We start from the raw sequence: 9,625 nt of genomic DNA on the forward strand, positions 1-9,625 counted from the left end.
CAGGCAAGTTAATTTCCATTTTTAGGTATAATTGCGCTGTTTGTTACCCCTACGGAAACTTTTTGGCATTGACAATGTTTTTTGACTGCTTCTGTGTCCAGGATTGCTTGATTTTATTGTTCTAAATATTCATAATCTGTGTATTCAAATCGTGCAGAAGGAATATAAAAAATTAACACATGGTTTATACTGATTAAATGTTTGCTTTTACCTGTGATGTCTGCAGTTAATTTTAAAGATTATGTGCTTAGTGTGTGTTATTAATTAGTTGTCTCTTCTAAACAGATTGTGAGTTAGAGTTGAAGAACATGGATGCCACTGGATTATCTGAATGTGAAGCATTCAATCGTATTCCTATGTATAATGAAGAACAATGCGGCACAGACAGTGTTGGAGTCTACCATGAAGGCAAACTGAGTAACAAAGTAGTGGAACAGCATTCAGGTTTGACGTCTCTTATAAAGAATCGTGTATCCAAAGTTATCCCAGAAGACATTACTCACTATGGAAGTACTAAAGATACTTGGGAGCAAATGTTTCAAGTGGATGCTTCAACGGAGTCTGTTTTTGCCGGGAAATCTTCCGATCTGACATTAGAGCACCTCGAAGGCAAATCTTTCCATTCTCCTGGGAAACAAGTATTTAGAAAATCTCCAGTTAACCAAGGAGATTTAAGTAGTTTTGAAGATTCTGGAATCTCCGGAGACCAGATGTGTGCAAGTAGTGATTGGCTTTTGGAGAACAGAAAATATGTTAAAGCTGGTGAACCGGGAGAAAATCATAGCATGCCGGGGCAGAAATGGGACAGAGGTCTCTGTGAAGAGCCGGTAAACCAACATACTTCTAGCGACCTCCTTGATGATACTTTTTTCTCCATTCGAAGTGGAAGTTGCTGTAGTCTCTTCAGTTCCTATTGCTCTCTCGATGACCAGGTAGATACAGAAGAGTGTTATTTTGAAGATGCCATTAAAGACCTTCATTGGGATCCTTTAAACAATCAGTCTAACCAGCCGCAGAAATCCTTGTGTACATCCGCTGACATCCAGCAATACAATACTACTATTTACCCATCTGTGGAGCCAAGGCATAGGATGATTTCAAAGGCGGTCAATACTGACGAAACCATATTGGAAATGCCTGTTTTGGGAAAATCTAAAGCAAAACTGACAAGAGATTCAGCCTGTAATACAGATATGTCTTTGTTATCCGAATTCAGACATGAAAAGGAATCTCAGACCATAAAAGTGGATACAGAAGATATCTCCATAATTACTGATATATCAGTTCCCAAGTATTTACCCCTGCCCTTGGTAGGTTTGTGTGGTTATTACCTACTCCTTAAACATTGTCCAGAACCCTCAAGACATAGTTATATAGTTAGGCTGAAAAATGCATGTGTACATAAAGTTCAGCCTTTCCATATCTGTTTATTTCTTACTGTTGATCCAAAACGAGGCAACCCCCCCCCCCCAGTTGTGGCTCTTTCCAATTTTGCACAAACTAGACATGCTATAGTTGAAGTCTGACACCGGGAAATTTGAATACGTAAACTTCTTGCACGTGCTTAGTACAAGGCTCGACAAACCTCGGGTATTGGGTTACCATGGTGACTAGAAATCCCCTCATGTTATGTGACTGGTGGAGGCCTCACAGGACTTGCCTCACCACACACCTGCAGGAAAGCAGAGGGTGCCGAATTCACGATGGCAGAAGATAGGCAACGGCTTGGTTGGTCTCCATGAAGTGGGAGAAATGAGGAGTAGCGTGTGTGTGTACTATAGTGTCGGTGTGTGTTTATGTAGAGTGCTAATGTCTGTGTGTATACTGTAGTGTCAGTCTGTATATGTACAATATAGTCTGCGAGTATGTATGTACATTAGCGTAGAATGTTGGCATGTTATTGAGCATTCATTGAGCAACACTTTTGAAGAAAGGTTAATTTAAATCTTTAGAAAAACGACACCTCGGAGGGGATATGATGGAATTATATAAATATATTTGTAAAACATTTTATATTCTAAACAGGACTATGCATAGGACACAGTCGCACATTTAGACTGGAAGAAAGGAGATTTAGTCTAAGGCAAAGGAAAGGGTTTTTTACAGTAAGGACAATAAGGATGTGGAATTCTCTGCCTGCAGAGGTAGTTTTATCAGTCTGTACACACTTTTAAACAACAATTGGAAAAATACTTGCAAAAACATAATATTCAGGGATAATATTGTAAATTATGGGGAAACAGCTTCTTGATCCAAAGAGAGATCTTAAAGATCTCAAAGAGAGATTCTGGGGTCAAGAAGGATTTTTTTCCCCCTAGTTTGTGCGAAATTGGGAAGAGCCACATCTGGCTTTTTTTTTTGCCTTTTTTTTTGGATCAACAGCAAGAAATAAACAGATATGGGAAAGGCTGAACTTGACTCTAACTATGTAAATTTATGATTTTAGTAGTGCACTGTATGGTGTCAGTGTGTAAATGTATGTTAGTGAATGGTAGGACTCGACAAACCCCGGGCACCAAGAAAATAAATACTTAAATGGGAATAAAAAGGAAAAGGCTGGCTTCTAGATCTAAACCAAATTATGTTTTTGTAGTTACACACACAAAAGCTTTCTTGAGTTTTTTCATCTTATCAATGGCTGATGACATTCTTTTGTTTCCTAGGTTATTGTAAATTCAGAAGTCTATGAAAGCCACAAGGAGGAGGCTTGCAAAGCGTATGGGTGTTATTTTGAATTATTTTATGGAATTCATGAATTATTTTATGTGTAATTCCCATATTTATTTTGCGTATGTTCACAATATCTGTGTAAACTAAACAATTTGCATTTTTTGCTTTCCCAATTCTGCAGACTTGGAGAAGACCCTCAGCCCCAGTCCATTAATTCGGTAACTCCAAATGATGGCATTTCAGAACCTCTTGGCAAGAAGGAACCACCAGAGAAAAAGCCAGACAACAGGCTGACGTTCAAAGCATTGTTCGTGCTCGCTGAATTGGAAGCAAAGTATGAAAAAATGAAGGAGCTAATTCTTTCTGGAGATACTTTGAATCCTCTGTCAATGCAAGTAAGGTTCAACTGGAACTTTTAATTCTGGTCCTTGTAATAAAGTAATATACTACTATTTAGTTTTGTTTTTTTTCCTTCTACATAATAGGTGCGGCTGTCAAACAATGACCCAATAACGTCCCCTGATTGCAGACATACACCATATACATATCCTCTAGAGGGCCACATCCACTACTTACTTATAGTACCCTATAGGGTATAATTTAATACTTCTGGCTTAAAAGTCTTTTTTTAAAAAAATCTTTTTTTTTTTTTTTTTTTTCTTCAGGGTAACAAATGGGTTAAACATGAGTGGGGTTACCATATTGCTACCCTTACTGTAAAGATGAGACCAATGGCTCATTAAGGTTTAATTCTTTACAGGTAGAACGCATGTGCAAACTAGATGGGCCAAATGGTTTATATCGGCCCTCAAAAATGTTTCTGTTATAAAAAAAACAGTTTTTGCCACTTCTGCACGCTGACAATAGTGTCTCTCCATACCTCTGCAGAGAGTCCTGTCAGTTTGTTTCCCTTTGCCTGTTTACAAGAATAAACGCACTTCTCTTCTTATTTTGTGTTTTTCAGCTTACAGAGATCAATAACCTGGCTGTGTAAGTATGTGTGCACAAATATATTCGTTTTGTGTGTGTGTATATGTATATATATATATATATATATATATATATATATATATATATATATATATATAAACACAATGTGTGGTAGATTTGTATTATAGTAGCAAAACTTTTGTGATTACCTTAACCTATAGAATTCCTGTTCAATTTATACCCTAGCCCTTTGCATACTTTTCCTCAAGGAAGCAGTGGACAAGAATCGCCCAGTAGCCTCATGGACAGTCCACATCACATAAACCAAAAAGAGTCACGGGACCTCCGTGTAGATCACATCAAGGTCAGTGTTTAATTCACTGAGTGATTTCGGTGACTACTTGGTAATTGGTACTAAGCTACACGGTTTTGTCTTTTCTTTAGGATCCCACTTACTTCTGCCTGCCTGCACAGACCAAAGATGAGCCAGTAGAGAGAGGTTAGTCATAGTTACAGTTTTAGAATTAAAATACAAGCGCTATGGAGTAACCTTTGCCTTGTTCCTTACGTCTTAATTAAGCCTTTGCGGTCCAATAAATTTTCACTAAGCGCCCCCAAAAAACATACTTTTTTGTATACAAAAGTTATTTTCTTATAACTACAAAGCAATTAATATAAACTTTTCTAAAACCATTATGTTAGCCCCAATACTTTTTCATTGTAAGAAACATTTTTAATAATTGTCTAAAATCACATTCTGAATTACTCTAATAATATTCTTCCTTATAGTTGTCACTAGGAAATCAGACATTGAACCCCAACTGGTAAAATATTTTGTCAGATATATTCCGACACAACTTAAAGACGTTCGTACAAAGTCAGCTTATGCCATGTAAACATGTAACTAACAGAAACTGGAACATACAAGAACTCACAGTTCTCTTACACTCAAACACATTTGTTTGTATGCTCACCGGCAGTCACTCTGAATGCAGACTGCCAATACAGATATTTGAATTCACATGGCCGCCCCAGAACTGTGAGAAGTTAATCAAAGGATGAGGTTTTTAAATGGCTGGATTTTTTCCCCCCTCAACCCTTTTCCAATTTACCACCACTAGCAACATATTTCATCCACAGAGTACCCGTAGTACTAACTTTTTACCAAATAAGGGCCCCTGATAAGTTTTGTATCAAATGCAATTACCGGTTGAAACCCTCAGAAGGTTCTGTAGTCTACCCTGAACTCTCAGCAGTACCCCAAGAAATAGTCAGTCTAGAGTACAATTTTATAAAAAACAGATCCATACGAAACCTTGATGTTAATGTATTTCTTTTTCTGCCTAGTCAGACACACAAATACATACTTTCTTTCCAGATCTGGAATATTTCAGCCAGTTTTTATGTTGTCCTGCATTATGCGTAACACAAATTTGTTTCCCTCTAGAACCTGAACGGTCAGAGTTTCTTCCAGGAAAATCTACTGACTACTATGTCTGTGTGCGTAACATAGCCAACTCCATCACAGAGGCATGTAGAAATTACCGCTGGTTTGAATTCTATATTATTTGTTCTCGGAATCCTCGATTTATTGGTGGAGTTGCACTTGCATTCAAAATCTTTAAAGGCTCCCTATAATATGATTATTTCTATAGAAAGAACCAGCTAGGATGAGACATGCAAGTAGCTTTATAATAAAACATTGGTTTATCCTCTGTTAGTGGTTTCTTTTTAACAAATTTTAACAAGTTTTAAATGGGGGAATGAACCAACAATTTAAAAAAACATATGGACCCTGAGCTGCATCCTTTACTACATAGGTGGGGGTTGTGTTAAGACTGTATTGTGGTTGGGCAAAGCATAATCTGAACCATTTACCATTAATAAGAGCATTAAAACACACAGTAAAATGTACTAGTGTATTAGATATTTGTGTTTTTGAATTAGCTGTGTGCGGCTTGGTGACAAATACCAGAGTGACTGTATGTTGCTGAATTTGTGTTTGTAGGCAGAATTAATTTTCCATTTCCAGAAGTATGGAGTGTCCATTGTCGTCTTTCAAGAACTGTGCCAGAAATCCAGGTACTGTAATTATTCAAAATATTTTGAAGCAGACAGTAAATATGGTCAGCAGTTTGACTTGCTAAGATTTATAACATTTTTCATGTGTTTGCTGAGCAATGCATGATACGTATTTTTATTTGTTTTGAATAATTATGGCAATTATTGAGACGCCTTTATCCCAGTAAAGAGACAGTCTGGGGTTACATGAGTTCTGAACTTAAGAGTTGGCAATGAAAGATCCTGCATTCGAATGTATAGCCTGTCTGGGACTGTTCAAAACTCAGAGGGAGAGAAAAATATGGGAGGTTAAATTAATACTCAAATTTAACTCTTTAAATGCTGCCCTCAACCGGGATATGAAATCTGAATCCCATTATAACTTTGTAGATTAACAAACCAGACATGCACACAACCTGACCCCATTAGAGGTGTGAAGACCTCCTGACACCTCTAATGGGGTGATTTTAGACATTTTGATGTTATCTGCTTCCCATTCTTAACCAGGCTGTTTGACTGATACTTAAAGATAGGTCTTTCACATTGTTGTATAACATGCCTGATGAAGGGACCTGAGAGGTCTTGAAAGCTTGCAATCTATATTTACTCAGTTAGCCAATAAAGGTATCATTCAAACTCCACTTGTCTCCTGTAATTCTACGGCTAACACGGTACCAACTCTCATCTCCTGGTTCATTTGGTGGGCATTGCTTATTTCACAAAAGGCTTGTGTCAGGCCAGCAAAATACGCATTACTATCCCTTTTTAATAGGTGAAAATAATGGTTACAGGTCATAGTAATTCTTAATGTTGTACCTGGATTGAATATCGAATTGCACAACAATAATTATTACACCTTTTCATTTTATTTTTAAAGCTACGCAATCCTAAAATTTGGTACCTTGGAACATGCCCAGGCTGCAGTGTTGGAAATGAATGGGAAGGAGTTATGTGGGAGAGCGTTAAAAGTCAATTACATCAAGGATTCAAAACAAAGTGCATATGAAAAGCTGGATCATCTTTCAGGATCTCAGCCTCACAACACTACCCAGTCTGCAAGCGTTGAGTCTACAGACACCGCTTTTCCACTGTCTTCCAAAAAACGTGGCAGCGTACCAACAGAACGTGCTGTCACTCTTCTTGGAGCTCCCATGTATCCCGCACACATGCCTCCACCTGTACCATCTTGGGGTTCCCCTAGTTATGTTCCTTTAATGCCACCATGGATGGTGTGTAACAGCATGCGTAACCAGGGAACCATACCATACCCGGGCCCTCCGTATTTATTGCCAACCACTTCACAGGCCCCGTGGTGTGCCCCATCCTTTCCGCAAAGTCCCAGTGTCATAGCAAAACCTGGAACGATTCGCTACAAGAGCTCCCAGGTCACTAATGTGAAATCCAGCAGTGCATTTTCTTTCGCTAGGGATGGAAGTGTGCCGTCTTGCACAACAAAACCAAAATTTGTTAGTGACGGCATCAGCTTGGGTCTTTCATCAGCTGGCTTATTTGGCTCTGAACAAGCCAATTCTATGTTGCCAAGTACAAAAAGCAAGATGCACCATGAGACAAATGCGACAGCTGTCAGAGGTACCAGTAAAGTGGCAATAGTGTCAACTGCAGCAACACCTGTGGCATCTTTCTCTGCTCCATCCAACATACAGATCTCACAAAGTGCAATGATTACAGCTGCTACAGACACACTCAAAGCCTCCACTACTCCTGTTATTCGGGTTACAACCGCTAAGGTCCAAAATCCAAAAACTGCTGAAGCTGGTGAAGGTGAGCCTTGTACTGCTGCTGTACCATCAAAACATTTGACTACACCTTTAAGAGCTCCAACATCTTTCCCACCCACTGTAACCATTCCACAACAAATTGGAAACAAGTCTTCTGGTGATTTTACTTCTGTGTTCCGTGCATCTTCAGCCAAGACCTCTGTAGTGATTCCCAGTGCAAGCCCTTCTAGTAAGGCACAGCCAGAATGTCCTGCTTCCTATACTGGCGACTCTGAAAGAGGGGTAAATATATATACTTATATATAGTAAATCTGTGGTTCAGTAATCTGATGTTGGCATTATTTTCATCTGTTAAGCAGTGTTTTAGGATGATTGAAGAATGTTTTCATTACTGTACTATGGACAAGTTATTTAAAAACCATTTCCAAAACTCAACTTTATTAGGTGTGCCGCAAACAATGCAGCTATTCTCCACGTGAGAGATCTGTCCACCAACACATGAGAAATCTGTCCACCAACACATGAGAAATCTGTCCACCAGCCCTGTTCTTGCTGCAGCGTCTCTCACCCCTGCTGCTTTTTTTCGTCCTGCACTTCCTCCAGTGCCAGCCCCTTTCACTCTCTCCCTTTCCCCTGCTTGACTTTTGCTGTCTGTTGGTTTTATTCAACCCCCTCAGCGGTCATTTTCCCTTCCTCATTCACCTTAATTTTGGGGCCTGAAATTTGAAAAAAAAAGATCATAAACTTCATACTCGTCATCCTCATCACTCCCATCCATTAAGTGCCCCTAAATTAACCCTAAAGACCCCATCAACCATAACTGCCCCTAAATTAACCATAACTGCCCCTAACTTAACCCTAAACACCCCATTAACCATAACTGCCCCTAAATTTACCCTAAAGACCCCATTAACCATAACTGCTCCTAAATTAACCCCCACCTCCCCTAACTTTTAGCAGTCCAAATATTAATTTTATACTTACTGTTAGATGAGTTGCTGAGCAGTGTGGCTGCGATAAGGAAAGGGGCGGGGCCAATTGTCAGTGTGCCTGCAGGGAGGGACTGGGAAGTAGTAACTGCAATCTACAACCACTGTATAAGACGCACCCAGTTTTTAGACCCCAATTTTTTCGAGAAAAGGTGCATCTTATACATGGGGAAATACGGGATATAGTAATGGTATTAGATACATTTCTCCTTTAAGTAACTGATGATATTCTTTTATGTTTGTTTTAAATAGGGTTGGGGTATATGTCCTCAGTTGGATCCGTTCACAGAATATCCCATGTTCATCATACCAAACAGATTCAATCTTTCAGTAGGCAAAAGAGTTATGAATGAACTGACAAGTCGGTATCCTGATCTTCCATGGTAGGGTTTTATCGCTTGTTCTGGAGTAAATATAATAGTAACATGTAATGAACCAGCAAAATAAATGTATCCATTTTCTCTGCAGTGACCAGATTGCAAAAGCTCTAAAGGATATTCAAAAAGAGAGAGGTGGTTACCTCAGTGGTTTGTCCATCGAGGCGATTGTTTCAATGGCCTCTTCCATCCTAGCGGCTGAAACCCTTCCTTCAAAGAAGACTAAATGATGTTTAACAGAAGGTACTACTTTGACTACGCTACCACTTTTTTTTGGCAGACGTTACCTGGGCAGAAGTTATCGTTGTTTTAGACATGTGCATGGCAACAAAAATTGCTAATTTCATTGTTTTCTCATTTGTTTTTTTGATTTGGACAAGCTTCTGAGGGATCTTTTTTTATTTATTTATTTTTTGTTAGGAAACAAATTTAGTGCAATAAAATGTCTCTCCCCAGCCACAAATGCATATTATACCATACAAATTCACACACCCTATAAACAAAAACACTGAAGTATTTTAAAGTGTCTGGTCAGTGGCCGGAAAGGCTAACATTGTTCACCAATGAGTTGGGGAAGGGCAAATGTATATAGGAGGCTTTTGCTGAATCTCTCACATTTACAAAAGGAACACTGCAAAAATGTTAAAGGGGCCACACGGCTATCATATGCATTAAACTTCATATAACTGGAGTGTACCTTTACAGCAGGGAAACTAGATGGGCTTAATGGTTCCTATCTTCTGTCTAATTTTTTCTTCTATGTCAGCCGTCAGCTTGTATACCATAACTTTTTTTCTCTTAGTGCATATGGAGTTTTCGGAGGTTTTTGTTTTTTTAGCAGCCGTAAAAAACAGCTGGC

General features: G+C 38.8%; 1 long non-coding RNA gene across 1 annotated transcript; it reads left to right on the plus strand.

The window, feature by feature from the left end:
- Positions 1-5,045: 5,045 nt before the first annotated feature.
- LOC128502378 (uncharacterized) lies at positions 5,046-6,703 on the plus strand. The gene is made up of 3 exons (XR_008355103.1): positions 5,046-5,134; positions 5,613-5,682; positions 6,539-6,703. It is a non-coding gene; the product is annotated as an uncharacterized LOC128502378 (long non-coding RNA).
- Positions 6,704-9,625: the final 2,922 nt, after the last annotated feature.

The sequence above is a fragment of the Spea bombifrons genome, chromosome 7 (genome assembly GCF_027358695.1).
Source record: "Spea bombifrons isolate aSpeBom1 chromosome 7, aSpeBom1.2.pri, whole genome shotgun sequence".
NCBI classification, from domain to species: Eukaryota; Metazoa; Chordata; class Amphibia; order Anura; family Pelobatidae; genus Spea; species Spea bombifrons.